Consider the following 15,289-nt stretch of genomic DNA (forward strand, 5'->3'; position numbering starts at 1 on the left):
ATTAGGTGTGAAATGTACTGGCAGGATGAGAGACAGCTGCCATGTGGGAGAGAGAAAAAAAGGAAAGGGGGGGGAAACAAATATAAGTAAAAATGTAATAGGGACCGAGGTTATGATCTGAAATTGTTGAACTCGATATTGAGTCCGGAAAGCTGCAAAGTGCCTAATCGGAAGATGAGGTGCTGTTCTTTGAGTTTACGTTGAGCTTCCGTGGAACAATGCAAGAGGCCAAGGACGGTGAGGTCCGAGTGGGAATGGAGCGGTGAATTAAAATGACAGGCGACCGGAAGCTCGGGGTCACCCTTACGGAATGTACCTCAATTGTACCCGAACTATTTCCTCTTTAAGTGTGAGGAGCTGAATCTGTTCAATCAGTACACTCTGGTTTTTCTACTTCATCATATTCTCTATCTGTTTCGTCATCCAGGGATGTCTGATTTTATTTGCCCTACCTTTCTCCCTCGTGGGAATGTACCTCGATTGTACCCAAACTATTCCTCTTTAAAGGCAGCCCATTGTTCCACTACAGTTTTGCCTGTCAATCTTTGATTCCAGTTTACCCGGGCCAGATCCGTTCTCATCCCACTGAAATTGGCTTTCCCCTAGTTAAACATTTTTACTCTAGATTGCTCCCTGTCCTTTTCCATAGCTAATCTAAACCTTATGATATTATGATCACTGTTCCCTAAATGTTCACCTGCTGACACTTGCTCCACTTGACCTATCTCATTCCCCAGGTAGACCTACTTCAATTCTTGCTTTGGGTCATTCCGAAACAAGGTGTGTAAATGAAAGAGCAACACCGATATTTTATGGATCAAGAGTTAAAATTAACAGCATGGATACATCAACAAGTCTAGTTTCTGGGATGTGGGCGTCGCTGGCAAGGTCAGCATTTATTGCCCATCCCTAATTGCCCTTGAGAAGGTGGCAGTGAGCCACCTTCTTGAACCGCTGCAGTCCGTGTGGTGAAGGTGCTCCCACAGTGCTGTTAGGGAGGGAGTTCCAGGATTTTGACCCAGCGACGATGAAGGATTGGCAATATATTTCCCTTTCAGGATGGTGTGTGACTTGGAGGGGAACTTGGAGGTGGTGGTGTTCCCATGCGCCTGCAGTAGAGGTCGCGGGTTTGGGAGCTGCTGCCGAAGAAGCCTTGGCGAGTTGCTGCAGTGCATCTTGTAGATGGTACACACTGCAGCCACGGTGCGCCGGTGGTGGAGGATGTGAATGTTTAAGGTGGTGAATGGGGTGACAATCAAGCGGCTGCTTTGTCCTGGATGGTGTCGAGCTTCGTGAGTGTTGTTGGAGCTGCACTCATCCAGGTTTATCCAGCTTCCCCTTAAATGCATCTGTACTATTCACCTCAACCACTCCCTGTGGCAGCGAGTTCCTGTTCTCACCACTTTCTGGATAAAGAAGTTTCTCCTGAAATCCTTATTAGATTTATTAGTGACTATTTTAAGAATCGAAATAGATAAGGGAGAACCAGTGGATGTGGTGTATTTGGACTTTCAGAAGGCTTTCGATAAGGTCCCACATAAGAGATTAGCGTGCAAAATTAAGGCACATGGGATTGGGGGCAAGGTATTGACTTGGATAGAGAACTGGTTGGCGGACAGAAAGCAAAGAGTTGGAATAAACGGGTCGTTTTCCGAGTGGCAGGCAGTGACTAGTGGGGTACCGCAAGGATCGGTCCTAGGACCCCAGCTGTTCACAATATATATTAATGATCTGGCCGAGGGAATTGGATGTAATATCTCCAAATTTGCAGAGGACACAAAGCTGGGTGGGAGAGTAAGCTGTGAGGAGGATGTCGTGAAACTCCAGTACGATTTGGACAGGTTGGGTGATTGGGCAGAAACATGGCAAATGCACTATAATGTGGATAAATGTGAGGTTATCCACTTTGGTGGCAAAAACAGGAAGGCAGATTATTATTTGAATGGCAATAGATTGGGAGAAGGGGAAGTGCAAAGAGACCTGGGTGTTATTGTGCACCAGTCGCTGAAGGTAAGCATGCAGGTGCAGCAGGCGGTTAAGAAGGCAAATGGTATGTTGGCCTTCGTGGCAAGAGGGTTTGAGTACAAGAACAAGGAAGTCTTGCTGCAGTTGTACAGGGCCTTGGTGAGACCGCACCTTGAGTATTGTGTGCAGTTTTGGTCACCTTACCTGAGGAAGGACGTTCTTGCCATGGAGGGAGTGCAGCGAAGATTCACCAGGCTGATACCTGGGATGGCAGGAATGACGTACGAGGAGAGATTGTGTCGATTGGGCTTGTACTCACTGGAGTTTAGAAGATTGAGAGGGGATCTCATCGAAACCTATAAAATTCTGTCAGGTCTGGACAGACTAGATGCAGAAAGGATGTTTCTGATGGCCGGGGAGTCCAGAACCAGGGGTCATAGTCTAAGGATAAGGGGTAAGCCATTTAGGACTGAAATGAGGAGGAATTTCTTCACCCAGAGAGTGGTGAACCTGTGGAATTCTCTGCCACAGAGGGTGGTGGAGGCCAGTTCATTAAATATATTCAAGAAAGAGTTGGATATATTTCTTGAGGCTAAAGGGATCAAGGGATAAGGGGAGAAAGCAGGGACAGGGTACTGAATTTGGATGATCAGCCATGATCTCATTGAATGGCGGAGCAGGCTCGAAGGGCCGAATGGCCTACTCCTGCTCCTTTCTTCTATGTTTCTATGTTGCAGTAAGACCAGCCCACGTACAGCTCAGAGCTCATTTACATACCCATAATGCTGTGCATAGTTCTTGGCCAAAAAGAAGCAAAATAATCTTCCTTGTCTTGACAGTGGTTTTCACAGAGGGTGAAGATTTCAGTTACTTTTCCTGATCTGCGGTGAGACGATTTCTCTGTATATCAGTTCCAACAGCTCAGTACAACCTTAAAGAGGTGTGTCACCGCCTGGGTGTGAGGAGCTGAATCTAATCATTTAGTATACTCTGGTTTCTCTTCAAATCGTATAAATCTTTCGCCTTTTACTAAAGATTTCCGTGGAGAGGAGCATTCCGAGTTTGAAGTAATTTTTTGAGGTCCTGCTTCTTGTGGGGCTGTCTAAATGCTGAAAGAAAGATTTATATTCATTCAAATGCTGGAAAAACTCAGCAGGCCCGGCAACATCTGTGGAGAGAAGTTATAGTTGACATTTCGGGTGAACCCTTTTTCAGAACTGAAAAGGAAGTGAAATAGATCCAAGGCAGGGCTGCGATAGAACAAAAGAAGTGAATAGACATTAAGAGGTATTCAAAACGAGACGAGATGGTGATAGGACAGTGGAGACAAAAGATGGCTCAGATTAGGTGTGAAATGTATTGGCAGGATGAGAGACAGCTGCCATGTGCGGAGAGAGAAAAAAAGGAAAGGGGGGGGAAACAAATATAAGTAAAAATGTAATAGGGACCGAGGTTATGATCTGAAATTGTTGAACTCGATATTGAGTCCGGAAAGCTGCAAAGTGCCTAATCGGAAGATGAGGTGCTGTTCTTTGAGTTTACGTTGAGCTTCCGTGGAACAATGCAAGAGGCCAAGGACGGTGAGGTCCGAGTGGGAATGGAGCGGTGAATTAAAATGACAGGCGACCGGAAGCTCGGGGTCACCCTTACGGAATGTACCTCGATTGTACCCGAACTATTTCCTCTTTAAGTGTGAGGAGCTGAATCTGTTCAATCAGTACACTCTGGTTTTTCTACTTCATCATATTCTCTATCTGTTTCGTCATCCAGGGATGTCTGATTTTATTTGCCCTACCTTTCTCCCTCGTGGGAATGTACCTCGATTGTACCCGAACTATTCCTCTTTAAAGGCAGCCCATTGTTCCACTACAGTTTTGCCTGTCAATCTTTGATTCCAGTTTACCCGGGCCAGATCCGTTCTCATCCCACTGAAATTGGCTTTCCCCTAGTTAAACATTTTTACTCTAGATTGCTCCCTGTCCTTTTCCATAGCTAATCTAAACCTTATGATATTATGATCACTGTTCCCTAAATGTTCACCTGCTGACACTTGCTCCACTTGACCTATCTCATTCCCCAGGTAGACCTACTTCAATTCTTGCTTTGGGTCATTCCGAAACAAGGTGTGTAAATGAAAGAGCAACACCGATATTTTATGGATCAAGAGTTAAAATTAACAGCATGGATACATCAACAAGTCTAGTTTCTGGGATGTGGGCGTCGCTGGCAAGGTCAGCATTTATTGCCCATCCCTAATTGCCCTTGAGAAGGTGGCAGTGAGCCACCTTCTTGAACCGCTGCAGTCCGTGTGGTGAAGGTGCTCCCACAGTGCTGTTAGGGAGGGAGTTCCAGGATTTTGACCCAGCGACGATGAAGGATTGGCAATATATTTCCCTTTCAGGATGGTGTGTGACTTGGAGGGGAACTTGGAGGTGGTGGTGTTCCCATGCGCCTGCAGTAGAGGTCGCGGGTTTGGGAGCTGCTGCCGAAGAAGCCTTGGCGAGTTGCTGCAGTGCATCTTGTAGATGGTACACACTGCAGCCACGGTGCGCCGGTGGTGGAGGATGTGAATGTTTAAGGTGGTGAATGGGGTGACAATCAAGCGGCTGCTTTGTCCTGGATGGTGTCGAGCTTCGTGAGTGTTGTTGGAGCTGCACTCATCCAGGTTTATCCAGCTTCCCCTTAAATGCATCTGTACTATTCACCTCAACCACTCCCTGTGGCAGCGAGTTCCTGTTCTCACCACTTTCTGGATAAAGAAGTTTCTCCTGAAATCCTTATTAGATTTATTAGTGACTATTTTAAGAATCGAAATAGATAAGGGAGAACCAGTGGATGTGGTGTATTTGGACTTTCAGAAGGCTTTCGATAAGGTCCCACATAAGAGATTAGCGTGCAAAATTAAGGCACATGGGATTGGGGGCAAGGTATTGACTTGGATAGAGAACTGGTTGGCGGACAGAAAGCAAAGAGTTGGAATAAACGGGTCGTTTTCCGAGTGGCAGGCAGTGACTAGTGGGGTACCCAAGGATCGGTCCTAGGACCCCAGCTGTTCACAATATATATTAATGATCTGGACGAAGGAATTGGATGTAATATCTCCAAATTTGCAGAGGACACAAAGCTGGGTGGGAGAGTAAGCTGTGAGGAGGATGTCGTGAAACTCCAGTACGATTTGGACAGGTTGGGTGATTGGGCAGAAACATGGCAAATGCACTATAATGTGGATAAATGTGAGGTTATCCACTTTGGTGGCAAAAACAGGAAGGCAGATTATTATTTGAATGGCAATAGATTGGGAGAAGGGGAAGTGCAAAGAGACCTGGGTGTTATTGTGCACCAGTCGCTGAAGGTAAGCATGCAGGTGCAGCAGGCGGTTAAGAAGGCAAATGGTATGTTGGCCTTCGTAGCAAGAGGGTTCGAGTACAAGAACAAGGATGTCTTGCTGCAGTTGTACAGGGCCTTGGTGAGACCGCACCTTGAGTATTGTGTGCAGTTTTGGTCACCTTACCTGAGGAAGGACGTTCTTGCCATGGAGGGAGTGCAGCGAAGATTCACCAGGCTGATACCTGGGATGGCAGGAATGACGTACGAGGAGAGATTGTGTCGATTGGGCTTGTACTCACTGGAGTTTAGAAGATTGAGAGGGGATCTCATCGAAACCTATAAAATTCTGTCAGGTCTGGACAGACTAGATGCAGAAAGGATGTTTCTGATGGCCGGGGAGTCCAGAACCAGGGGTCATAGTCTAAGGATAAGGGGTAAGCCATTTAGGACTGAAATGAGGAGGAATTTCTTCACCCAGAGAGTGGTGAACCTGTGGAATTCTCTGCCACAGAGGGTGGTGGAGGCCAGTTCATTAAATATATTCAAGAAAGAGTTGGATATATTTCTTGAGGCTAAAGGGATCAAGGGATATGGAGAGAAAGCAGGGACAGGGTACTGAATTTGGATGATCAGCCATGATCTCATTGAATGGCGGAGCAGGCTCGAAGGGCCGAATGGCCTACTCCTGCTCCTTTCTTCTATGTTTCTATGTTGCAGTAAGACCAGCCCACGTACAGCTCAGAGCTCATTTACATACCCATAATGCTGTGCATAGTTCTTGGCCAAAAAGAAGCAAAATAATCTTCCTTGTCTTGACAGTGGTTTTCACAGAGGGTGAAGATTTCAGTTACTTTTCCTGATCTGCGGTGAGACGATTTCTCTGTATATCAGTTCCAACAGCTCAGTACAACCTTAAAGAGGTGTGTCACCGCCTGGGTGTGAGGAGCTGAATCTGATCATTTAGTATACTCTGGTTTCTCTTCAAATCGTATAAATCTTTCGCCTTTTACTAAAGATTTCTGTGGAGAGGAGCATTCCGAGTTTGAAGTAATTTTTTGAGGCCCTGCTTCTTGTGGGGCTGTCTAAATGCTGAAGGAAAGATTTATATTCATTCAAATGCTGGAAAAACTCAGCAGGCCAGGCAACATCCGTGGAGAGAAGTTATAGTTGACATTTCGGGTGAACCCTTTTTCAGAACTGGAAAGGAAGTGAAATAGATCCAAGGCAGGGCTGCGATAGAACAAAAGAAGTGAATAGACATTAAGAGGTATTCAAAACGAGACGAGATGGTGATAGGACAGTGGAGACAAAAGATGGCTCAGATTAGGTGTGAAATGTACTGGCAGGATGAGAGACAGCTGCCATGTGGGAGAGAGAAAAAAAGGAAAGGGGGGGGAAACAAATATAAGTAAAAATGTAATAGGGACCGAGGTTATGATCTGAAATTGTTGAACTCGATATTGAGTCCGGAAAGCTGCAAAGTGCCTAATCGGAAGATGAGGTGCTGTTCTTTGAGTTTACGTTGAGCTTCCGTGGAACAATGCAAGAGGCCAAGGACGGTGAGGTCCGAGTGGGAATGGAGCGGTGAATTAAAATGACAGGCGACCGGAAGCTCGGGGTCACCCTTACGGAATGTACCTCGATTGTACCCGAACTATTTCCTCTTTAAGTGTGAGGAGCTGAATCTGTTCAATCAGTACACTCTGATTTTTCTACTTCATCATATCCTCTATCTGTTTCGTCATCCAGGGATGTCTGATTTTATTTGCCCTACCTTTCTCCCTCGTGGGAATGTACCTCGATTGTACCCGAACTATTCCTCTTTAAAGGCAGCCCATTGTTCCACTACAGTTTTGCCTGTCAATCTTTGATTCCAGTTTACCCGGGCCAGATCCGTTCTCATCCCACTGAAATTGGCTTTCCCCTAGTTAAACATTTTTACTCTAGATTGCTCCCTGTCCTTTTCCATAGCTAATCTAAACCTTATGATATTATGATCACTGTTCCCTAAATGTTCACCTGCTGACACTTGCTCCACTTGACCTACCTCATTCCCCAGGTAGACCTACTTCAATTCTTGCTTTGGGTCATTCCGAAACAAGGTGTGTAAATGAAAGAGCAACACCGATATTTTATGGATCAAGAGTTAAAATTAACAGCATGGATACATCAACAAGTCTAGTTTCTGGGATGTGGGCGTCGCTGGCAAGGTCAGCATTTATTGCCCATCCCTAATTGCCCTTGAGAAGGTGGCAGTGAGCCACCTTCTTGAACCGCTGCAGTCCGTGTGGTGAAGGTGCTCCCACAGTGCTGTTAGGGAGGGAGTTCCAGGATTTTGACCCAGCGACGATGAAGGATTGGCAATATATTTCCATGTCAGGATGGTGTGTGACTTGGAGGGGAACTTGGAGGTGGTGGTGTTCCCATGCGCCTGCAGTAGAGGTCGCGGGTTTGGGAGCTGCTGCCGAAGAAGCCTTGGCGAGTTGCTGCAGTGCATCTTGTAGATGGTACACACTGCAGCCACGGTGCGCCGGTGGTGGAGGATGTGAATGTTTAAGGTGGTGAATGGGGTGACAATCAAGCGGCTGCTTTGTCCTGGATGGTGTCGAGCTTGGTGAGTGTTGTTGGAGCTGCACTCATCCAGGTTTATCCAGCTTCCCCTTAAATGCATCTGTACTATTCACCTCAACCACTCCCTGTGGCAGCGAGTTCCTGTTCTCACCACTTTCTGGATAAAGAAGTTTCTCCTGAAATCCTTATTAGATTTATTAGTGACTATTTTAAGAATCGAAATAGATAAGGGAGAACCAGTGGATGTGGTGTATTTGGACTTTCAGAAGGCTTTCGATAAGGTCCCACATAAGAGATTAGCGTGCAAAATTAAGGCACATGGGATTGGGGGCAAGGTATTGACTTGGATAGAGAACTGGTTGGCGGACAGAAAGCAAAGAGTTGGAATAAACGGGTCGTTTTCCGAGTGGCAGGCAGTGACTAGTGGGGTACCGCAAGGATCGGTCCTAGGACCCCAGCTGTTCACAATATATATTAATGATCTGGATGAGGGAATTGGATGTAATATCTCCAAATTTGCAGAGGACACAAAGCTGGGTGGGAGAGTAAGCTGTGAGGAGGATGTCGTGAAACTCCAGTACGATTTGGACAGGTTGGGTGATTGGGCAGAAACATGGCAAATGCACTATAATGTGGATAAATGTGAGGTTATCCACTTTGGTGGCAAAAACAGGAAGGCAGATTATTATTTGAATGGCAATAGATTGGGAGAAGGGGAAGTGCAAAGAGACCTGGGTGTTATTGTGCACCAGTCGCTGAAGGTAAGCATGCAGGCGCAGCAGGCGGTTAAGAAGGCAAATGGTATGTTGGCCTTCGTAGCAAGAGGGTTCGAGTACAAGAACAAGGATGTCTTGCTGCAGTTGTACAGGGCCTTGGTGAGACCGCACCTTGAGTATTGTGTGCAGTTTTGGTCACCTTACCTGAGGAAGGACGTTCTTGCCATGGAGGGAGTGCAGCGAAGATTCACCAGGCTGATACCTGGGATGGCAGGAATGACGTACGAGGAGAGATTGTGTCGATTGGGCTTCTACTCACTGGAGTTTAGAAGATTGAGAGGGGATCTCATCGAAACCTATAAAATTCTGTCAGGTCTGGACAGACTAGATGCAGAAAGGATGTTTCTGATGGCCGGGGAGTCCAGAACCAGGGGTCATAGTCTAAGGATAAGGGGTAAGCCATTTAGGACTGAAATGAGGAGGAATTTCTTCACCCAGAGAGTGGTGAACCTGTGGAATTCTCTGCCACAGAGGGTGGTGGAGGCCAGTTCATTAAATATATTCAAGAAAGAGTTGGATATATTTCTTGAGGCTAAAGGGATCAAGGGATATGGAGAGAAAGCAGGGACAGGGTACTGAATTTGGATGATCAGCCATGATCTCATTGAATGGCGGAGCAGGCTCGAAGGGCCGAATGGCCTACTCCTGCTCCTTTCTTCTATGTTTCTATGTTGCAGTAAGACCAGCCCACGTACAGCTCAGAGCTCATTTACATACCCATAATGCTGTGCATAGTTCTTGGCCAAAAAGAAGCAAAATAATCTTCCTTGTCTTGACAGTGGTTTTCACAGAGGGTGAAGATTTCAGTTACTTTTCCTGATCTGCGGTGAGACGATTTCTCTGTATATCAGTTCCAACAGCTCAGTACAACCTTAAAGAGGTGTGTCACCGCCTGGGTGTGAGGAGCTGAATTTGATATTTTAGTATACTCTGGTTTCTCTTCAAATCGTATAAATCTTTCGCCTTTTACTAAAGATTTCCGTGGAGAGGAGCATTCTGAGTTTTAAGTAATTTTTTGAGGCCCTGCTTCTTGTGGGGCTGTCTAAATGCTGAAAGAAAGATTTATATTCATTCAAATGCTGGAAAAACTCAGCAGGCCAGGCAACATCCGTGGAGAGAAGTTATAGTTGACATTTCGGGTGAACCCTTTTTCAGAACTGGAAAGGAAGTGAAATAGATCCAAGGCAGGGCTGCGATAGAACAAAAGAAGTGAATAGACATTAAGAGGTATTCAAAACGAGACGAGATGGTGATAGGACAGTGGAGACAAAAGATGGCTCAGATTAGGTGTGAAATGTACTGGCAGGATGAGAGACAGCTGCCATGTGGGAGAGAGAAAAAAAGGAAAGGGGGGGGAAACAAATATAAGTAAAAATGTAATAGGGACCGAGGTTATGATCTGAAATTGTTGAACTCGATATTGAGTCCGGAAAGCTGCAAAGTGCCTAATCGGAAGATGAGGTGCTGTTCTTTGAGTTTACGTTGAGCTTCCGTGGAACAATGCAAGAGGCCAAGGACGGTGAGGTCCGAGTGGGAATGGAGCGGTGAATTAAAATGACAGGCGACCGGAAGCTCGGGGTCACCCTTACGGAATGTACCTCGATTGTACCCGAACTATTTCCTCTTTAAGTGTGAGGAGCTGAATCTGTTCAATCAGTACACTCTGATTTTTCTACTTCATCATATCCTCTATCTGTTTCGTCATCCAGGGATGTCTGATTTTATTTGCCCTACCTTTCTCCCTCGTGGGAATGTACCTCGATTGTACCCGAACTATTCCTCTTTAAAGGCAGCCCATTGTTCCACTACAGTTTTGCCTGTCAATCTTTGATTCCAGTTTACCCGGGCCAGATCCGTTCTCATCCCACTGAAATTGGCTTTCCCCTAGTTAAACATTTTTACTCTAGATTGCTCCCTGTCCTTTTCCATAGCTAATCTAAACCTTATGATATTATGATCACTGTTCCCTAAATGTTCACCTGCTGACACTTGCTCCACTTGACCTACCTCATTCCCCAGGTAGACCTACTTCAATTCTTGCTTTGGGTCATTCCGAAACAAGGTGTGTAAATGAAAGAGCAACACCGATATTTTATGGATCAAGAGTTAAAATTAACAGCATGGATACATCAACAAGTCTAGTTTCTGGGATGTGGGCGTCGCTGGCAAGGTCAGCATTTATTGCCCATCCCTAATTGCCCTTGAGAAGGTGGCAGTGAGCCACCTTCTTGAACCGCTGCAGTCCGTGTGGTGAAGGTGCTCCCACAGTGCTGTTAGGGAGGGAGTTCCAGGATTTTGACCCAGCGACGATGAAGGATTGGCAATATATTTCCATGTCAGGATGGTGTGTGACTTGGAGGGGAACTTGGAGGTGGTGGTGTTCCCATGCGCCTGCAGTAGAGGTCGCGGGTTTGGGAGCTGCTGCCGAAGAAGCCTTGGCGAGTTGCTGCAGTGCATCTTGTAGATGGTACACACTGCAGCCACGGTGCGCCGGTGGTGGAGGATGTGAATGTTTAAGGTGGTGAATGGGGTGACAATCAAGCGGCTGCTTTGTCCTGGATGGTGTCGAGCTTGGTGAGTGTTGTTGGAGCTGCACTCATCCAGGTTTATCCAGCTTCCCCTTAAATGCATCTGTACTATTCACCTCAACCACTCCCTGTGGCAGCGAGTTCCTGTTCTCACCACTTTCTGGATAAAGAAGTTTCTCCTGAAATCCTTATTAGATTTATTAGTGACTATTTTAAGAATCGAAATAGATAAGGGAGAACCAGTGGATGTGGTGTATTTGGACTTTCAGAAGGCTTTCGATAAGGTCCCACATAAGAGATTAGCGTGCAAAATTAAGGCACATGGGATTGGGGGCAAGGTATTGACTTGGATAGAGAACTGGTTGGCGGACAGAAAGCAAAGAGTTGGAATAAACGGGTCGTTTTCCGAGTGGCAGGCAGTGACTAGTGGGGTACCGCAAGGATCGGTCCTAGGACCCCAGCTGTTCACAATATATATTAATGATCTGGCCGAGGGAATTGGATGTAATATCTCCAAATTTGCAGAGGACACAAAGCTGGGTGGGAGAGTAAGCTGTGAGGAGGATGTCGTGAAACTCCAGTACGATTTGGACAGGTTGGGTGATTGGGCAGAAACATGGCAAATGCACTATAATGTGGATAAATGTGAGGTTATCCACTTTGGTGGCAAAAACAGGAAGGCAGATTATTATTTGAATGGCAATAGATTGGGAGAAGGGGAAGTGCAAAGAGACCTGGGTGTTATTGTGCACCAGTCGCTGAAGGTAAGCATGCAGGCGCAGCAGGCGGTTAAGAAGGCAAATGGTATGTTGGCCTTCGTAGCAAGAGGGTTCGAGTACAAGAACAAGGATGTCTTGCTGCAGTTGTACAGGGCCTTGGTGAGACCGCACCTTGAGTATTGTGTGCAGTTTTGGTCACCTTACCTGAGGAAGGACGTTCTTGCCATGGAGGGAGTGCAGCGAAGATTCACCAGGCTGATACCTGGGATGGCAGGAATGACGTACGAGGAGAGATTGTGTCGATTGGGCTTCTACTCACTGGAGTTTAGAAGATTGAGAGGGGATCTCATCGAAACCTATAAAATTCTGTCAGGTCTGGAGAGACTAGATGCAGAAAGGATGTTTCTGATGGCCGGGGAGTCCAGAACCAGGGGTCATAGTCTAAGGATAAGGGGTAAGCCATTTAGGACTGAAATGAGGAGGAATTTCTTCACCCAGAGAGTGGTGAACCTGTGGAATTCTCTGCCACAGAGGGTGGTGGAGGCCAGTTCATTAAATATATTCAAGAAAGAGTTGGATATATTTCTTGAGGCTAAAGGGATCAAGGGATAAGGGGAGAAAGCAGGGACAGGGTACTGAATTTGGATGATCAGCCATGATCTCATTGAATGGCGGAGCAGGCTCGAAGGGCCGAATGGCCTACTCCTGCTCCTTTCTTCTATGTTTCTATGTTGCAGTAAGACCAGCCCACGTACAGCTCAGAGCTCATTTACATACCCATAATGCTGTGCATAGTTCTTGGCCAAAAAGAAGCAAAATAATCTTCCTTGTCTTGACAGTGGTTTTCACAGAGGGTGAAGATTTCAGTTACTTTTCCTGATCTGCGGTGAGACGATTTCTCTGTATATCAGTTCCAACAGCTCAGTACAACCTTAAAGAGGTGTGTCACCGCCTGGGTGTGAGGAGCTGCATCTGATCTTTTAGTATACTCTGGTTTCTCTTCAAATCGTATAAATCTTTCGCCTTTTACTAAAGATTTCCGTGGAGAGGAGCATTCTGAGTTTGAAGTAATTTTTTGAGGCCCTGCTTCTTGTGGGGCTGTCTAAATGCTGAAAGAAAGATTTATATTCATTCAAATGCTGGAAAAACTCAGCAGGCCAGGCAACATCCGTGGAGAGAAGTTATAGTTGACATTTCGGGTGAACCCTTTTTCAGAACTGGAAAGGAAGTGAAATAGATCCAAGGCAGGGCTGCGATAGAACAAAAGAAGTGAATAGACATTAAGAGGTATTCAAAACGAGACGAGATGGTGATAGGACAGTGGAGACAAAAGATGGCTCAGATTAGGTGTGAAATGTACTGGCAGGATGAGAGACAGCTGCCATGTGGGAGAGAGAGAAAAAGGAAAGGGGGGGGAAACAAATATAAGTAAAAATGTAATAGGGACCGAGGTTATGATCTGAAATTGTTGAACTCGATATTGAGTCCGGAAAGCTGCAAAGTGCCTAATCGGAAGATGAGGTGCTGTTCTTTGAGTTTACGTTGAGCTTCCGTGGAACAATGCAAGAGGCCAAGGACGGTGAGGTCCGAGTGGGAATGGAGCGGTGAATTAAAATGACAGGCGACCGGAAGCTCGGGGTCACCCTTACGGAATGTACCTCGATTGTACCCGAACTATTTCCTCTTTAAGTGTGAGGAGCTGAATCTGTTCAATCAGTACACTCTGGTTTTTCCACTTCATCATATTCTCTATCTGTTTCGTCATCCAGGGATGTCTGATTTTATTTGCCCTACCTTTCTCCCTCGTGGGAATGTACCTCGATTGCACCCGAACTATTCCTCTTTAAAGGCAGCCCATTGTTCCACTACAGTTTTGCCTGTCAATCTTTGATTCCAGTTTACCCGGGCCAGATCCGTTCTCATCCCACTGAAATTGGCTTTCCCCTAGTTAAACATTTTTACTCTAGATTGCTCCCTGTCCTTTTCCATAGCTAATCTAAACCTTATGATATTATGATCACTGTTCCCTAAATGTTCACCTGCTGACACTTGCTCCACTTGACCTACCTCATTCCCCAGGTAGACCTACTTCAATTCTTGCTTTGGGTCATTCCGAAACAAGGTGTGTAAATGAAAGAGCAACACCGATATTTTATGGATCAAGAGTTAAAATTAACAGCATGGATACATCAACAAGTCTAGTTTCTGGGATGTGGGCGTCGCTGGCAAGGTCAGCATTTATTGCCCATCCCTAATTGCCCTTGAGAAGGTGGCAGTGAGCCACTTTCTTGAACCGCTGCAGTCCGTGTGGTGAAGGTGCTCCCACAGTGCTGTTAGGGAGGGAGTTCCAGGATTTTGACCCAGCGACGATGAAGGATTGGCAATATATTTCCATGTCAGGATGGTGTGTGACTTGGAGGGGAACTTGGAGGTGGTGGTGTTCCCATGCGCCTGCAGTAGAGGTCGCGGGTTTGGGAGCTGCTGCCGAAGAAGCCTTGGCGAGTTGCTGCAGTGCATCTTGTAGATGGTACACACTGCAGCCACGGTGCGCCGGTGGTGGAGGATGTGAATGTTTAAGGTGGTGAATGGGGTGACAATCAAGCGGCTGCTTTGTCCTGGATGGTGTCGAGCTTGGTGAGTGTTGTTGGAGCTGCACTCATCCAGGTTTATCCAGCTTCCCCTTAAATGCATCTGTACGATTCACCTCAACCACTCCCTGTGGCAGCGAGTTCCTGTTCTCACCACTTTCTGGATAAAGAAGTTTCTCCTGAAATCCTTATTAGATTTATTAGTGACTATTTTAAGAATCGAAATAGATAAGGGAGAACCAGTGGATGTGGTGTATTTGGACTTTCAGAAGGCTTTCGATAAGGTCCCACATAAGAGATTAGCGTGCAAAATTAAGGCACATGGGATTGGGGGCAAGGTATTGACTTGGATAGAGAACTGGTTGGCGGACAGAAAGCAAAGAGTTGGAATAAACGGGTCGTTTTCCGAGTGGCAGGCAGTGACTAGTGGGGTACCGCAAGGATCGGTCCTAGGACCCCAGCTGTTCACAATATATATTAATGATCTGGACGAGGGAATTGGATGTAATATCTCCAAATTTGCAGAGGACACAAAGCTGGGTGGGAGAGTAAGCTGTGAGGAGGATGTCGTGAAACTCCAGTACGATTTGGACAGGTTGGGTGATTGGGCAGAAACATGGCAAATGCACTATAATGTGGATAAATGTGAGGTTATCCACTTTGGTGGCAAAAACAGGAAGGCAGATTATTATTTGAATGGCAATAGATTGGGAGAAGGGGAAGTGCAAAGAGACCTGGGTGTTATTGTGCACCAGTCGCTGAAGGTAAGCATGCAGGTGCAGCAGGCGGTTAAGAAGGCAAATGGTATGTTGGCC

At 46.2% G+C, this 15,289-nt stretch overlaps 1 protein-coding gene and 4 non-coding genes across 5 annotated transcripts in view; all 5 read left to right on the forward strand.

Moving 5' to 3' along the window:
- The window catches only part of morf4l1 (mortality factor 4 like 1), a 215,451-nt gene that overhangs the window by 111,828 nt on the left and 88,334 nt on the right, over nucleotides 1–15,289 (forward strand). The window lies entirely within an intron of this gene.
- LOC147099914 (U5 spliceosomal RNA) lies at nucleotides 2,951–3,065 on the forward strand. Its single transcript, XR_015073877.1, has one exon. It is a non-coding gene; the product is annotated as a U5 spliceosomal RNA (small nuclear RNA).
- On the forward strand, nucleotides 6,258–6,372 carry LOC147099915 (U5 spliceosomal RNA). Its single transcript, XR_015073880.1, has one exon. It is a non-coding gene; the product is annotated as a U5 spliceosomal RNA (small nuclear RNA).
- LOC147099916 (U5 spliceosomal RNA) lies at nucleotides 9,565–9,679 on the forward strand. The gene has a single exon (XR_015073863.1). It is a non-coding gene; the product is annotated as a U5 spliceosomal RNA (small nuclear RNA).
- LOC147099917 (U5 spliceosomal RNA) lies at nucleotides 12,872–12,986 on the forward strand. The gene has a single exon (XR_015073866.1). It is a non-coding gene; the product is annotated as a U5 spliceosomal RNA (small nuclear RNA).

This window comes from Somniosus microcephalus, chromosome 27, assembly GCF_052327205.1.
Source record: "Somniosus microcephalus isolate GS21.2 chromosome 27, FLI_Smic_1.0, whole genome shotgun sequence".
NCBI classification, from domain to species: Eukaryota; Metazoa; Chordata; class Chondrichthyes; order Squaliformes; family Somniosidae; genus Somniosus; species Somniosus microcephalus.